The sequence below is a fragment of the Pleurodeles waltl genome, chromosome 1_1, assembly GCF_031143425.1.
Source record: "Pleurodeles waltl isolate 20211129_DDA chromosome 1_1, aPleWal1.hap1.20221129, whole genome shotgun sequence".
NCBI lineage: Eukaryota > Metazoa > Chordata > Amphibia > Caudata > Salamandridae > Pleurodeles > Pleurodeles waltl.
Window position 1 is genome coordinate 932,652,390 of NC_090436.1, and position 18,070 is coordinate 932,670,459.

Below are 18,070 nucleotides of genomic sequence, written 5' to 3' on the forward strand. Positions count from 1 at the left end.
AGCCCATAGCCTATCTTTGTTACATAAAAGTATTTTGATGTACAGTAAAGTTTAATACTATACAAAAGTACCAGACACTTAAAATCTCAAATGCAGGGTTAAACCCCCTCAGTGAGTATGCATCAATTCCTCCTTTACTTAATCATCAGATACCCTGGTGTGTCCTTCAGCACAGGTGCAGCTCCCCATCTGATAGGCATTAATAACACTCTTTCTCAATCTCTCGCTACTCAGGGATTGATTAGATCTCAAGGGATGGAAAACGTTCTCACAAATGTGATGGATATCCCGTCCACCATTTTACTATCTCCAAAGGATATAATGGGATTGTAATATGATGGACAGGGTGCCTGACACATTTGTGATAGTGTATTTCCCTCCACCAAGATCAAAATCAGGTCCTCAGTCATGGCTTTCCTATAGTTGGAGAAAGATGTGCCAGCCGCAAGTGTGTGGTCAACTGTGCCCCTCCTCAGTGCAAACGTGAGTAGCACACAGTCTCCCTGGCCCAGAGGCTCCCTGCTGTATGGGAAGCAGCACTCAGCTCAGGAACCTTACCCTCCACTCTATGTCTGGAGGCAGCAATTACATACAGCTGCCCTCAGATGGCAGCCCTCTTCTGGCCACCTGGTTGTTGGTGGTGGATGGTACCACACATTGTGGCAGGGATTGATTCTGGGCTGGGTGGGTAGGTCAAGTCAGATGCTTGATCATTCCCGGTGATGATACCTGCTCCTGAACAAAGGTTGAACATTGACAGCTGAGTCACTTCAAGGCTCGCCAATCACGACAGTGAAGTTCTGATCAGCCTTACCTCCAGTCAGAGCCTTGACAGTTGCACAATTGACTACACATACTCTAACAAGTGCCTAGAGGCAGCATAGTTCACACAAGCACACAACTGCAAGCACCAGAAGGCTACCTGATATACAAATCCATTTAGGCACTCTTGGGCAAGTGCAAGGGCTTCCTTGAGTCCTTTCTTCAGCAGACTGCTCAAACACTCTGTGGAGCAAGTGCCACTGCTTTGACAGCAAAGTCTCTAGCGGCATGCTTGATGTGTGTAGCAACATCGGAGTAGTCTTTTCCTCAGTGGCACAGATCACATGGACACACAGTGGAGCAAGTCCCATGGCAGCGACAGCACAGTTAATGGAGCAATTTGCTCAGTCACACTTAAACAGTGCCAGGAAAACTCTGCTACAAAAGCAATGACCAGCTCCAATTGAAGAGCATGCCAGTCATCCTTATACAAGTCTCTATTAGGCAGGCCCACAGCACCAGGGTCAATGCCCCTCATGCAGTGTTGAGTTGCTCCCTCCTTGTTCCTCAGGGATGAATCTCCAGCATTGCTCAATGTGTAAATAAAAACTTGCCGGTGCCCAAAGCCCTGCTCTGAAGCTGCTGCAATCAAATGTGTGAGCATGGACTACTGAGGCAGCGTAATCCTGAAGCCATCTTAGGCCTCTTTAATTAATTTACAGCCATTCCCTGCCCCTTCAGCTCACTTTTGCTGCTAGAGGCAGGAGAATAAGTGCTGGCCCTTAACCCTGCACCAGAAACCACCGGCTTGAACTAGGCACTGATCTCCAGACATTCCAAGACAAGGAACAATTATTTTTACTTGTCAGACTCCAGGTGATGTCCCCTTACCAGGCAGACACTACCCCAGTTTGTGCAGTAGTCCTCTGGGTACTCTACAAAGCAACCCCATGTCTTTTTCAGGCTGTTTTTATCAGACTCAGCCTGTACCTGAAGTGAATCTTAACACAGCGTAGACATCTTCAGGCTGAAGTACCCATAACATAGGTACAAAGAGTTGTGAGCAATAAGTCATTCACAGCCACACATAACAGTGATGAAGTAGAGAGACAAAATCTGACCACCTTTTTTTTAAAGAATCCTTCATAATCATGAGAAACTGCTGTCCCATCCTTCATCCCTATCATTCACCAAAACGGCAGCATTCAGGGAGACTAATCAACAGCTCTCTGCAACAAAAAAGAACATATTAAATTCCAGAGGGGAGGCTTGGGGGAAGCTCTTTCCCCACTTCAGTGTATAGGTCCCCTCCCTCCACTCTTAGTAATGTCAGCAACATTTGTACACACTCTGGAAGAGTAACCTCACCTTCATCTTGAGCACATGAGAAGGCTAGCAGCTTCCAAAATGAAACTCTCAGGCCTTTCTCATTCTGATTCACTCAAACAAGTATACTGTAACACATAAACTATAAATATTTATGTATATGGTTTATGTGTTACTCACGTATGAATGAGGATATCAGCACAGGTATCCAAGTTCACCTGTAGCATGCAGAACTTTATAAGAATAGGTCAGTAGGCCACCATTCTTATAATGCAAATAAAAAGACAAAAGTATAAATAAAATAAATAAAATATATATCAAGCTAAAAACATAGTATGCTGCCACCAGAATCCAAAACAGGGCCAATACTCTGCCAAGACTCAGGACTAGACACAGATGAAGAGACAGGGCAAGTCTTTAATGCATATTGTAGATTTTTGAGGCTCAGGCCAGAACTCAAAAATTAGGATATCAGAAAATCACAGCTGGGCACACAAAGTAGGGGATACAACTGTACTGCACAGGATAAGTCCAGTAGTTGGATCATCAAAACTGTCAGGGAAGTCCATCTGCATTCCTGTAGTTCATTCTAGCTATATCGCTTAGATAAAGTTTGGCAGATGCAAGACATCTGCCAAAAAGCAGCAGATGTCCCGGCCACCCTATTAAAGTATATAGAGGCTACATACACTCTAAATACAGTGGCAGAGACCTCTGCCACTTTTTGACAGATGCCCTGTACCTACCAAGCTCTAAATAAGGCTCTTAAGCTTTACTTTGAAACCTATGCATTATGAGAAGATAAACCACTTCATCAAGTTTGAATTCCCACCCTTCATTGCCATCCGTCACTTGGGTAGCTTGTGATGTGAATAAAAGAGAAACCCAAAAACCAGACAGATATGGCTAGAACATTTCCAAAACCTACACTATAGCAAAGCACTCCTCTTGAATGGCCACCAAGTTATTTTCCTTGGGTAAAAACCTACCACTAATAAATGCCACCAGATGCTCCTTTGCTTTGTCATGAAGTTGAGCCAATAGTGCTCCAGCTCTCTGTCCGATGTATCCATTTGTACAATGAAGGGTTGACTGTAGTCAGGAGCCTTCAGTATAGGTGCATCTCATAGTTCTCTCTTCAGTTCCACAAAACCCTTCTGACACGCTTCCCTCACCTCAAATCAGCTTTGTGGCTGCTTCTTGGCTATCGTAATAGAGGCCACTAAAAATGGCACATTATACAGCTACAAAGGTTACAGTAGAAAATCATTAGCCATAAAGAGAATCTCATTTCAGTCAAGGTAATGGGCATCTGCCACTGTAGAATAAACTTGCCCTTAGCATCTAACTGGCAAATCTTTCCGGTAGCCACCTGATTCTCAAAATATTAGCCCCACCTGGCTCCTGGTTACCTTGCTGGTCAGTTTCACCCCATGTATCCTGAACAAAACCTGTTCTGGGCGCCTCAGGCAATTCTCACGTTAATTGCTAAAAACTGCATTGCCATCCAGGTAGGAAAAGCAGAACATTTCTATTCCTTATAATACATGGTTGGCCAGGTGCTAGAAAGTGAGTGGAAGGATCGTTTTCCAATGCAAAGGCTATTACCTGGAACTGGAATGACTCCCCTGAAGCAGTAAATGTGGACTTCATCTGGGCACTAGAAGCCAAAGCAATGCACTTTCTCTGCTGGAGAGTAACCTCACATCCATCTTGGGCACATGAGTAGGCTAGGGGCTTCCAAAATGGAACCCATTTGCCACCCTCACTGTAGTTCAGTCTGACATGACTACTGTATGTAAAACTCAAAATCACACAAATACATACACACATACATGCAGTAGGGCTTTCTGCAAGAGGGCCAGTAGGCCTTCACTCTAATGATGTGGATCAAAAGGTCTGGCCACACTAAAATCACCATAAAAAAGTATGCTGTCACTACCATGCTATATGTGTGAACCAGTAGTAGGGGTAGTAGTCCTCTGTCACTATGGAGAGCACACTCTCTGCATCCCTCCCAGTCCAGGATAGGTCTAACACCAAAATCATATCAAGGGACAGACATACGCCTTTACACACATTCTAGATTACTGTGAGACTATGGTCAAAATTCAAAAGCAAAGATGCCAGATATTCAAAGTTGAGCACTCAGGACTGGCTAACATGAGTGTACATCAAGCACAGGACATTCATATCTCAAACCTAACCCCATGTCATTCCAGAAAATCTAAAATGTGTTAAACGTTTCTATCAGGAAAATTGGCTTTCTTTGTATTGAGGAGGCATTGTCCACAAACAATGGGGACTCTCCGGTATCAGCACTTTTTAGATCTTGGCTAGCAAGACACAAGAGAAATAATGGAGCACATTCCTGACTGACTATGTTTTAAAATGGAAATCCCCTTGTAGTTTCTCCTCTAGGACCTCATTTGAACCTAGTTTAATTACCCTCAGAAGTAAAGGTAATAGCTTTAAGTACTTGTAATAGTTTGTCAATGTCTAACTTAATTCTAGGTACACTGACAAAAGCATATTAAGCCAACAAAAGAAATGTACACCAATCCTTTCTGCTCCCCCATCACTATATTGTGGAATGTACACAAGGAGCTAAAGAATTGCCCAATTGCAAAATGAAGAGAGCCCATACGCCTATGTTGTTTTTATAAAAGACCAGAGGACACCTTCTGGAGGCCAGGGACCTTCAAATGCTTGAAATATAATGGACTTGGTGAGTTCCAATATAAACTGAAACAGTCACTAGAACTCAAAAGGTGGGCAATATAATATCTGTCATGATAAAACACCATCATCAAACATTTGTAGTAATGACCCGAGCGCGGTAGAGGCTGGATGCTCAAGCGTGGTGATAAATCAAGACAAATGTACATTAGAACTCATGTCATGGAACATTGCCGGCCTGGCAAAGAAATTAGATGATGATGAATGGGCCTCTTTTATTAAAAAAATAGACATATGTTTGTTTCAGGAAACCTGGGCGGAGGATGCTACTAATATTGATGGATTTCTCTCATTTAGTGCATCTGCTATACCTTCAGAGAAGGGGAGGGGTCGGGCAAAAGGTGGGCTCCTATTACTTGTTAACAAGAACTTGCAGTGCGACCATAAGCTTTTTGAAATTGATTCTGTAGATCTAAAAGCCATGTGTATTACGTTCAACAGAAGATTATCAATTGTTATTGTTAATGTTTATATACGATCGGTCCCAAATGGCTCCGAGTCCCGTACCCTGGCTATTCTGTCCGAATTTGTAGGAAGCCTCCACCCCTCAACTATCCTAATCATAGCTGGAGATTTTAATTGTACCTTCGAGCCTTCTATTCTCATAAGTGGTCTAACAGATGAAGAAGATGAGCAGTGGGGGATCCCACAATTATCTATTACCCGGCCTTGTAAAAAATCTCGGGTGGCCATGCAATTAGCCACATTATTTTTAAACCATGGCCTTAGGGCCTGTAATGGTAGAACTCCATCTGATATGAATAGTGCACCTACTTTTAAAAGGGGCATGTCGATAAGCACTATTGATTATTTCCTGGTTGATGTTAGGCTGTGGCCCCATTTGGTAGACATGAAAGTAGAAGTGAGATGTGATAGTGACCATTTCCCCTTGCTCCTTACCCTTTCTGGAGAAATGTTCAGGAGAACACTCAACAACTATGCTACAATAATTCCGCCACCTTGCTGGAACAACAAATTTACCAAGATTACTTGGCCAAAAGTGATGTCCAACCCCCACCACATCAGAGCAATATATCAGATTTTCTTAAATAGTTTGGCTGAGTATGAAGATCAGGCTGTAGGGAATATTCCGATTCTCAAAATACATGACAGCATGACTACCCAGCTACGGGGGTTCTTTTATAAAACAAGGCGGTCTAAGCCACATGAAGGGAAAGGGGCACGCAAGGGATGGTTTGATGAGAGGTGTTCAAAGGACAAGTCCGGGTTAAGAGTAGCAGTAATGTCTGGCTCCCAGGGGGAAATTAAACAAGCCAGGTCTCTATACAAAGTAACCTTGTCTAACGCTAAAAAGCGGTGGGAGGATTCCCTGTGGCAGGAACTATTAGATGCTTCCAGAGAGAAGAATAACAAGCGTTTCTGGGAACTTCTGTCCAAAAGAGAAAATGGAGGTAGGAGCTGTCCCAGCAATCATATTCAACCAGAAAGCTGGGTAGAGCATTTTACTACTCTTTATGCCCTACCAGAAGGCCCAATGGACACTAATGTGGTCCACTCTCCAACTAAATTGTTGGAATCAAACTCCAGCATGGCCCTCCAAGTGGTGGCTCAGTGTGTCCCCGAGGGTTGCCTCATCTTTAAAATAGAAGAGACCCTTGAGGCTATAATTAGCCTAAAACCTGGCAAAGCACCTGGACCAGACAAGCTTCCTGGAGATCTTTATAGATCGGAACCATCCATCTGGTCCTGGTATATTAATGCCATCTCAAATAGCATAGCTGCAGGGGGGCAAATTCCAGATACATGGAAGGGGGCAGAGATCATACCCATTCATAAAAAAGGAAATGCTAATCTTCCAGCTAACTACAGGCCAATTAGCCTCATAGACAACCTACAAAAAATATTTGCTAAACAAATTCTGCAGAGGCTAATCAATTGGGTCGAGAAGCACCAAATCCTTTCTCATTTACAGGCAGGGTTTCGTGCAAAAACTAGCACGATAGACCAGGTCTTTCGATTAGCCATATTGCATTGGAAATACGTTCTTGTGGCCAAGCAATGCCTGTATGTGGTATTTATAGACCTGCGATCGGCTTTTGATCTGGTCCCAAGAGCCAAGCTGTGGGAAGTGCTGGGTAGATTGGGAGTCCCAGAGGATCTTTTACTCCTGTTAAAACGACTACATGAGAACACCTATGCCCAAGTGAGGTGGGGTGAACAAGGCGAACTGACAGAGCGGATCCCAATTAGACGAGGAGTTTGCCAAGGTTGTGTGCTAGCCCCCCTACTGTTTACCGTATTTATTAATGAAGTAGTAAAGGCTGTGTCCATAGGCCAGAATGATGCCCCTTCCCTGAATACACAAAAAATTCCCATCTTGCTTTTCGCCGATGACTCACTTCTCATCTCTAAGACACCAATGGGGTTGCAAACCCTTGTTGACCGGTTTAGCCAATTTTGTAGTGATCATGGGTTGGAGGTTAATATTAACAAAACTAAACTGATGGTGTTATCTAAGGGACCTAGGAAAAAATGTTCCATCCATATTGAGGGAGTACCGTTGAAGGAAGTAAGCTCTATAGATTACCTTGGAGTTAGGTTAACTAACAAACTATTATGGGAAGAGCAGATTACAAAAAGTGCAGGGCTCCTACAACACAGAGCCTCATCTATATTGTGTTTCTATCAAAGCACCTCTACAAAAGTAGTTTCCCCAGCAATAAAAATTTATACAGCTAAGGCTCAAAGTGCAGCCCTGTACGGAGCGGAGGTATGGGGTTACGCTAACTGTAACAAGATCAGTGTGGGGGAAAACAATTTTGCAAGGGCCTTAATTGCATGTCCACGTACCACACCCTTGCTCCCATTATTTCTAGATCTGGGGTTAAGCCGAGTAGCAGATCTAGCTACTCTAAGACCTCTCCTCTATTGGATTAGGTTGTGGATAACCCCCGAACTAGATATATACAAGACCGCACTACTCGATCTATTGAAATGCCAAAACGCTAATACTCTTCCCTGGATTCGCCATGTGGCCCATTGGCTCCGGCTATTGGGTCTGGGCGATTACTGGGAAAATCCCCATAAATTAGAGAGACGGCACAAAAACGTTCTAAAGTTAACCTATTGGTCTTATGTTAAGGATAACTACATAACTCACAAATCCCATGGTCGCTTAACTAATTCCTTCATTGATATTAAATGGTCCCCAAAGTTTGAATCCTATTTGGATGTGATACCGGATTCGCAGGGCAAGAGCTTATATGCAAGGTTTCGCTTTGGCTCTTTGCCCTTGTTGTCACTGATTCATAGGTGGGGGCCGACTAATCTTCCCGATATATGCCCTGCCTGTGGCAGTACTTTCGAAACCATTGAGCATTTCATGTTCTTCTGCCCAGCCTATGCGATTCCACGTTTAAAATGGATTCGCAATATTTGCAGGGACATGGGATTCAAGAACTGCTCTTTGGCTCTACGGGTTCTAAAAAGCCATAATTCAACCGATGTAATTCTCTCAGTAAGCAAGTATCTAGCAACAGCTTGGCGCATACGATGCCATCTCCAAAAAGTAATTTAAAGTCCCATCCCTTTATAGATAAGTTTTAGAGCCACATGTGCAATTCAAGTTATTGTCCTAATGTTTTTACACCAAGTTAAAGATGTGTACTTATTTATTCCTTAAGAATTATTTATTATTTTGTTTTATGTGCTTTTATGGTCATGGATCGAACAAAGTTGATGATGATGATGATGATGATTAATTATTGACCATGTGGTTTAGACAGGGCTTTGGAACAGATTTTTCTTAGATAATACGTGGGTAATCATCTTGTGGTTCTGCTACTGTATCACTAGTGTTAGCCGCAAAGAGCTATTTTTATGCACTTGTCTGGCATTAGTGCCATTTTAACATGAATCTGATAACCATTTTAAGTTATTATATAAGCTTTTTATTACATTGTGTTTGTGTTTTTAATGACTTGACAGTGCCTAAATTTGCCTATACGATTGTGCCGGTTGCAGGCGCCCTTACTAAAGTATGCCACCTAAACTACCAAGAAACTGTACTATTATGTAACATCAACTCAGCACTCTAAATCTTAAATCATGGGCCTGATAGCTTGCACTTATCTTGGTGATGGTATCACCTGGGAAACTTGAATCTGAAACCACCTCATATTGTTTTAAGAGCCTTAAATATTTGTATTATTTTTAACACTATGAAGCAGATGTTTAGAAACCTTGGCATCTAAATGTTCAGTTATGTATCTGGAACAATGGTGGACTATAGTAGGCCATGGCCTATAGAAGCTATTTTTATTCTAAACTCTATTTTATGCCAGTGTGAAAGTATAATGAAACAAATGCACCTTCTTTGTATAATTTAATGTGTAACTTTTATGACCCATGGTCGAATAAAGTATATATATATATATATATATAATATCTGTCATGTTTTTCAGCCAGTGTATTCTCAGAACATCCTTTCAATCGGGCCGGGAATATTGTCAATGTCAGAGGGATCATTATGTCTCATCAAGATATGGAGAGACTAAGCACTGTTGTGATTTCACCACCATGCAGGATCAAAGTGCTAACATCATTCCCCTTCTTGTCCCTACAGTTGCCCTCAGTGCAAAGTGTGAAGCAGATCTCAGTTGTTTTTTTTCTCTCTGAATTTCAGTAGAATGCCCAAATAGAAACCCACTCCTAAGTCATCTTCCTGAATGACCAGATTGTTGTTTTGCTCAGGTTTCTGCAGGACCCTTCTAAGATGAGCTCTTATGAGAGTTCAAGTCTACTCAAATTGCTTTGGGATAGTTTCGTTTTTAAATTGTGCCCAGTGTACAATACCTTGGTTGCCTGCAGACAGTTCCCCAGAGAGAATTCATTACTGAGAAGTGTTACTGCTTTGAGTAAGCCGCTCCTGTATTGTTCTTCCGGTCCTGAGTACTTCACTTGGTGATACATTTCAGTTACTATGCCTGACCTCTAGCCGGAAGAAAGTTCCAGCTTCTGAGAACATGCAGAACAATTAACAAGGGTAGTGAGTACTTCTTGGGAGCATCTGCCCCAGTTCTGAGGGACTGCTTTGGGTCCCAGGAGGTGGCCCTTTGACCAGCCGTCATTTGCTGCACCTGAGCACTATATTGCATGATTACTGCTTTTGCAGCAGGGGATCCTTGACAGCGTCTGCACCAGTTCTGCAGGAACCATGGGGCAGATTTAAGAAAAGTGGCACTGCACCCAGTATAACACCAATTTCCTTGTGTCCCTTAGCGCCCTACTACCGCCACCATGTGTGCGCTGTATTTAAAATACAGCGCACAATGGCACAGGGCAGAGGGCAATAGTGTCAGGATTTCTGATGCTATTGATGTACTGTTCAGGGTTAGCACCAAAATTTTGGAACTAACCCTGAACAGCACATTGTAAACAAATGCATGCCCCCTTTTAATGCCTGATCTGATTTGAGTTTTCTGTGTGCCATTTTTTTGGCCCCCGAATGCATACATTATATCCTGGTGCCGGCATGATGTGGCGCAAGGGGTTTCAAAGTGGCGCAATGCATGTATTGCGCCACTTTGTAAATCTGGCACGGAGATTTTGGCCTAGTTGGGCCACATTAGCATTAAAAAAAATAATGCTAATGTGGTGCAAGGAGGTGCTAAGGGCTTTTAAATCTGCCCCCATGTGTCCTAGACTGCTTTGGGTCCCAGGAGGAGGCCGTTGGACTAGCCGTCATTTGCTGCACCTGAGACATATATAGCGTGGTTACCCCTCCTGCAGTGAGGGATCCTTGATAGGGTTTGCACCCGCTCTATAGGGACAACGTGTCCCAGATTGCCTTGGGTCCCAGGAGGAGGCCCTAGGACCAGCAGTCATTTGCTGCACTTGAGCGCCCTATAGCAAGGTTACCGCTCCTGCAGCGAACGATCCTCCATAGTGTCTGCACCATTTCTGCAGACTGCTTTGGGTCCCAGCAGGAGGCCCTTGGACTGGCCGTCATTTGCTCTATAGAGATTGGTGACTGCTCCTGCAGCATGGGAATGCGTGCAGGGCAAGCCCGGGTGAAACCTGGGCCAAGGGCAGGCCCGTACTGTGCCTGAGAGTGCCAGGAACAGCCGGGACAGGGACACTTCCCTTGGCTTCTACATTGCCAACTGCGTTTTATCCTGGTAAGCCCATCACTGATGCTTGGAACTGAAATTTCCTATTCATTTTGATATGGGTCTCACCCTCATCCTGCCTCCTCTTGGCTTAAGCAAGTGTCTGCCCATGTAATCGGATTGAACACAGAGGAGATATTGTTGGGTGTCCCACGACTTCTTGTACTTCTGTTTCTCAAGTTTTTCTTCTTTGGATCATGATTATATTATTGCCCTGGCGGGATACTTCCCAACCTATTTGAGACTTTTAGGAAGGAGGTGGAATCCATTAGACAGGATAATTTGTCCTGTTTGGGCCACAGCTACTTGGTAGTTCTTCTCACACTCTTTTACAGGGTGAACTGTGTCATAACACTAAGCCCTTTGCTGCTAGTGTGACTCTGTCTTGTAATTGCTTTTAGTGCCTGAGGAGGGCCTGGCAACTCATTTAGTCAGATAGCCAACTTTTGTAGCTGGGGACAGCTACAAGGTTCTCTGTTTGACTTACAGTGAGGGAGGTTTGTAACTTGAAATTAAGTGCAACTGAACATCTTCCCATTGGACTTTCCTCAACATTCCCATTTGCGACATTGTTCTGAACTAGCAGGTATGTTTTAAGTAGGGTTGTTAGAAATGTGGTCTTTGGTTGGCAGTCAGATTACCCCCGTCCAAGAAAGGACCCTCACTCTATTCAGGGTAAATGAGAATCACACTCAGTTAACCCCCGCTCACTCCCTTAGTAGCTTGGCACGAGCAAGCAGGCTTAACTCAGAGACAATGTGTTAAGAATTTGTACCAACACACACAGTAATACACTGAAACGCTGCAAAATGACACACCACAGGTTTAGAAAAATAGTAAATATTTTATCTAAATAAACAAGACCAACTACGATAAAAATCCACAATACACCATTAAAAATATGATTTTAGTGCCTCATGGACCCGCGCTCATTTCACAAGGTCACAGGCACCACAACGGAGTCGGGTGTCACGAATGTCACTGTTACGACAATCTCAGCGAAGTCTTATGGGATCAGTGGCGATGTGAGGCTTGGGGAGTTGTTGGGGTCATCACGCTTCTGCGAGGTCCATGGCTTCAGGTGCAGGCAGCGTCACGGGTTCCATGCAGCGGCGTCCTTCGTGAAGTTGCACGCCGTCGTCCAGCGTAGTTTCACAGGATTTCACCTGAAATTCACTTCCAGGGGCCCAGGAACTAGAATGGCACACTCTGGCAAGCTAGAGTCTTTAGCATGTAGACTCAAAACCGGATGGTGAAGTCTTTGCTGTCCCTGAGGCTTCAAAACAGGAGGCAAGTTCTAGTCCAAGCCCTTGGAGATACCTCTTAAGCAGGAATGCACAACAAAGTCCAGTCTTTGTCCCCTTTCACAGGCAAAAGGAGAAACTGCAGGATAGCCCAACAAAGCACAGTCACAGGCAGGGGATGCACTTCTCAGTTATTCAGCTCTTCTCCTTGACAGAGGCTCCTCTTGATTCCATAAGTGATCTACAGTCTGGGGATTTGGGTCCACTACTTATACCCCTTTCTGCCTTTGAAGTAGGCAAACTTCAAAGAACAGTCTCTGTTATGCACCCGATCTAGCCTTGCCCAGGCCAGGCCCCAGACACACACCAGGGGGTTGGCGACTGCATTGTGTAAGGGCAGGCACAGCCAATTCAGGTGTGAGTGACCAATCCTCCCTCCACTCCAGCTAAGATGGCTCATCAGGATATGCAGGCTACACCCCAGATCCCTTTGTGTCATTGTCTAGAGGAGACTCACAAACAGCCCAACTGTCAGTCTGACCCAGACAGGGAATCTATAAACAGGCAGAGTCAGAGAATGGTTTAAGCAAGAAAATGCCTACCTTCTAAACGAGACATTTTAAACTAACAATCTAAAAACCAACTTCACTAACAGACGCACTTCTAAATTGTGAGTCCAGAGACCCCAAACTCCAAATTTCCATCTGCTCTCAAAGGGAAACTGCACCTTGAGATTATTTAAAGGCAGCACCAATGTTAACCTATGGGAGAGACAGGCGTTGCAACAGTGAAAAATGAAATTGGCAGTATTTCACTGTTAGGATATATAAAACACATTAGTACATGTCCCACTTTTAACATACTGCAGCCTGCCCATGGGGCTACTTAGGGCCTAACTTATGGGTTCCTTGCATGTATAAAAAGGGAAGGTTTAGGCCTGGCAAGTAGGTACACTTGCCAAGGTGAACTGTCAGTGCAAGACTGCACACACAGAAAGTGAAATGGCAGGTCTGAGACATGTTTACAGGGCTACTCATGTGGGTGGCACAACCAGTGCTGCAGGCCCACTAGAATCATTCGATTTACAGGTCCTAGGCACCTTTACTGCACTTCACTAGGGGCTTACTAGAAAATCAAATATGCAGGTCAGGGAAAAGCCAATTATACAAATTACTTACAGAGGAGCACTTGCACTTTAGCACTGGTCAGCAGTGGCAAAGTGCCCAGAGTACCAAAAACTGCAAAAACACAGTCAAGCACACAGAATTAACCAAGGATGTAGAGGCAAAAAGTTAGGGAGGCCACGCCAAGGATGCCAGGTCTAACAAGAGTTCTGTTTGGTTGCAAAATTGTCTTTCTTTCTTGTGAATGTAAAGATATATTGGCTAGCAAATCTTAGTTTTTTTTTAAACCTCTTACCTTTTCCTAGGCTGATATTCTATCTTGCAGTTCACGTAACGCCAAACAGAGCTATCGCAGAATGTTGCCAGGAGGACATCAATGACTGGTTTCTTTTATTGCTATTAATTATACTGCATGGTTTGTATATCAATCTATTCAAGGTGCAATTGCTTTTTCTGTATTTGTTTCTTACACCAGAAGAGGCTGGCAATTAGGATAAGGATTAGAATTGGGAAAAAGGAAATGCGATGAAAAACATTCAGGCGAACCCACAAATAAAAAGGCCTCTGGCTCTTCCACCAAAAACTGTACTCTGAGAGAGATAGATGAACTTGTAGAAGAAGTAGAACCAATTCTTCACCCTGATGTCCTTAAAGTACCAGGCACCGAAACTAATAAGACCAAAGTTGCCCTATTTGAAAAAAGTGATCCAAAAGCAAATCCTTGATGGCCAGTGAACTTCCAGTTTCTCCTGTCCAACTACCAGTTCTTAGCAATCCAAGCACAAACTCAAACTAATTCCCATATCTCTCTAGAAATACTTTGCTCAAGTCGCTTTTCACCCTTGGCAGAGTGTGACCAACCTATTGATGAGTCTAGTACGAGGCCTGTCAGTAATATACAGTCAGCAGGTCATGAAGAGATAACAGTACAAATAAAAGATCTTTGGGAAATTATTACTATTATGAGGGCAGAAATCACAGATTTAAGATCAAAATGCTGTCTATTAACAGAATCTCATCCATCTGGGTTAAAAAAGGTAGGACATGATTTTGGACATGGTCATTTAGCACCTGGGGAGCTCCAGCCAAATAGGCCATCCCTTTGTACCCAGAGAGAAGCTCTCCTGAGTCCTTCACATCCAGCTAGGAGTCAAAATCGGGATTTCCCAGTATACCTTCCAGGCCATTGTGGAGAGGCACCTCCACTGTTAAGAGCAGGTCCACACACTGTCCATGTATTCTCCACAGTAGGGAAAACCCCAAGAAGAAATAAATGTATTGCCTGGCACAGAACGTTCTTGCACTCGTCCAAGATTTTCTTCAGTAAGGAATTACACTCCCTTTTTTTCCAACCTGCCTATATCACGCCTACGAACTCTCCCAGAGTAAGGTCCAAGCTCTGGTACTTTTTCTCTTATCAGGCCATCTTTATGACAGGTGTACCCTAACTACAACCAGATACAAGGGAAGATGAGGCCTCTTTGACCAACAAAGTTATACATTGGATTAAAGATGTTCGGAAAAGTTAAAATGTTATCCATTCAGACATAATTAGGGTTAAACAATTTCCTTCTATAGGTAATAACCTATGTTGTATCAAGCTGCAACTTGCACACCCATCCATAGTGAATGGTTTGTTATTGTTAGAAGCATGCACTTTTCTATCAGCTAACTGAAAAATCCAGTTTCCATGCGCCACCTGTGCAGAGTATTGCTCTTCCCTAGTCCTCATTTTCTTTATCTTTAGCTGATTGACTGGAGCCAACACGGAACCATGTTCTAACTTGATTTGTAAAACCTAAACCATTTAAGCAGGGCTCTGTCTCAGTTTCTTGCACCATTGGTAAAGTCACTCATCGAGTCATATCAACCATACCCAAAGTCCTTGTCATGCTATTGGAACGTCATTGACTCAATTCTCTGTGCATGTTTATGCAGTAGGGAGATAGCAACATCACAACATAGAACTCCCATCATATTCTTGAATAAACCATGAAACTTAACATTAATTTCTTGGAACCAAAAAAAACCCAAAAGGACACAAGAAGGCTGGGGGATTATATTGCCATTGGGGATATTGTCATGTGCCAAGAAACCTGGGAATAAAAGGCCTTCACACAAGCAAGCTTTTTAAATATTTTTAGTTCCGGCTCGCAGGTCTCTGGCTGGTAGGCCATCGAGTGAACCTGACATATAGTTTAACATATCCTTGGGTTATCTTGTAAGACAACTAACTGTAGATTCTCCCAAATTATTTGGGTTAGAGGTTTCATACTGGAGAGGGAAAAAAAATGTTTTTGTACAATGTGTATGACAGAAATACCACAAGGGCATCTGAGTCCCCAGTACCGAACCTCTAGGCCCTTGTATTCCAACCCTGACTAAGGTAGTCTTACAAATGATAGTGAGGCATCTTACCTTTAAAAGGAACACCTATCAGAGTCATATTGACTGTATACTTATAGCCTTACACTCTTGGGACAAACTTATAGACATGGAAGTCTTTCAACAGTTTAAGAGTGATCATTTCCTTTTGCACCTTACTGTTTGGGATAATTTAGACTATTCAGTTCCACACTGGTGGTTTCCTTGCAGGCATCTACCAATTACCAACAATTATAAGAGTAAAATGTGAAAATATGTTGCAAAGGATCCAACTTTGTTTGCTTTTGCTGGTCATGATTCTACACCTCACACAGTTATAGACGCCCATGCTCAACGCTTTGAGGCTCTGAATTATTTTTTTACTAAATCTCCCATTACTAGGAGTAGGTTCTCATTCACTTATTCCACATGATATAACCAAGAGATCTCTACTTAAAGCTATCAAACGTGACTCCTCATGTGAGATCCAGGTTGCTAGAGCCAGTTCCATCAGGTTGATTTGGAAACTATGTAGCTTTCTGGCACACGACTGGTCATGAAGCAAAAACAAACATGATGAGACCTGAGAATAATATTGTTTCCCAGGATTAGATAATCCATTTTCAAGCTCTTTATACTAATGGTTCCCTCACAGCTTCAGTACTGGTACCTGAAAAGATTGGTCACAATTCTTTAGTGATAATCTCTCCTTTTGAGCGGGAACTAGACAATGATATGTGTTGCTTATTGCCACCCATTCACCCAGCAAACAGAACCAGTGCAGCAGAGGGCAGACAAAGACCTGCTGAGATTACGAACAACTATTTCTGATGTGAGTAATGACAACACCATGTCTACTTTCATTAATTGCTGTAGGTATAACATTTATTGCCTTGTCTTCAGATAATATATGTGTGAATAGGACATAGGTATCAGAACACACAATCAGGTCCCAGTTACAGTGTGATTATATTGACATCATAGTATCAATACATTGATACATCATTTGCAAGTCCTGTGTACTTCTCCTCATTACTTTTCACGTTCACGCACTCCACTTGAACGCTCAGTGGTCTCATTGGCACCTCTTGTTGTGGGTTCAGAGACATTACTGTGTCTGGAGCTCCAACACCTAGGATCCATCACAGGGGCTCTGTCACTGCTGAGGCTAGAGAGATCCTCACTATCCCCACCACCCAGTTCGTTGTTTGTAGCACTCCGGGCTGTCTGCATTGTCTCCAATACATTGGTGACTTGTACCAATCCTCGTGCAGCATCCGACTGCAATGTGCCATCTCCACTTGCATGCCCACAGCATGTCGTGACACCAAAGCATTTGTGGTAGTGAGTCGATTGACAGATCTGCTGAACCCATCCAACCTGCCCCTCATTTGGTAATGGTGCCTACGAAGGGTAACATGCTCCTGCTGCATTACAGTGTAGAGCTCCCTAATGGCATTTGTCAGTCATCTCCCTTATGTGTTCTGCTGCAGCCTGCTGTCCCTCATGCAGCTTGCATGCAAATTGCCTGTGCATTAATCCCATGTTGTGATCAATAGACACCAACTGCCTGTGCACTGATCTCATGTGTTTACATTGCAGGTGCTGCACTTTCAACATGGATGCCTCAAGGCCACCAAACAGTAATGGACCCTCACCTTCCTCTGTGCACTGTCTGCCTTCTTCTCAATGCCTCCTGAGGGGAGTAGACTGACACTGGGAAAGGGACTGCTGTCTGTCCGAGCTTTTAACCTCAAGAGGTGGTGTGGGAACTTCTTCCTGCAATTCATCGGAGTCCAGGGTAAACTCAGTGAGGGGTAGCACTCTTGCCCTGCGTCTAGATGGTGCTTGTACGATGGACTCACTGGTGTTTGAATCGGTCTGTGGCTGACTTTCATCATTCACCTCATTTCCACTTTCTGCTGCGTTAGGGCCTGGAACATCTGCAACAACAATGGGCAGCATGTCATTCATGATGTTCACCTTGGATTTCTAATTTCACAGTTACTTTCATGATAAACATTTCCCCTGGCAGAGTGTCTCTAATTGTCTGTTGTGTTATTTCTCTGTTTTGTTTTACACTATCTTGCTATTTATGTAATGGATACACTTTTGGGGTATGGACTACCACACCTATAAGGCATTATTGTGTTGATTGGAATATGTGGCATGGACTACTTATCACCGTGCATAGTGCCATTGGAATTTTCTAAGGGGCACTCGTACATGCACATATGGTGATTCAAATCATTACTGCCCTTACCTCTGCTGGTGCCGGGTGTGCCTGAGGTGTGAATGTCAGAGACACCACTAACTGCTTCAGGCAGGAGTGTTGACTCCACCATGCCCTCCATGGGGGTAGACGGTGTCTGGGTGGGTG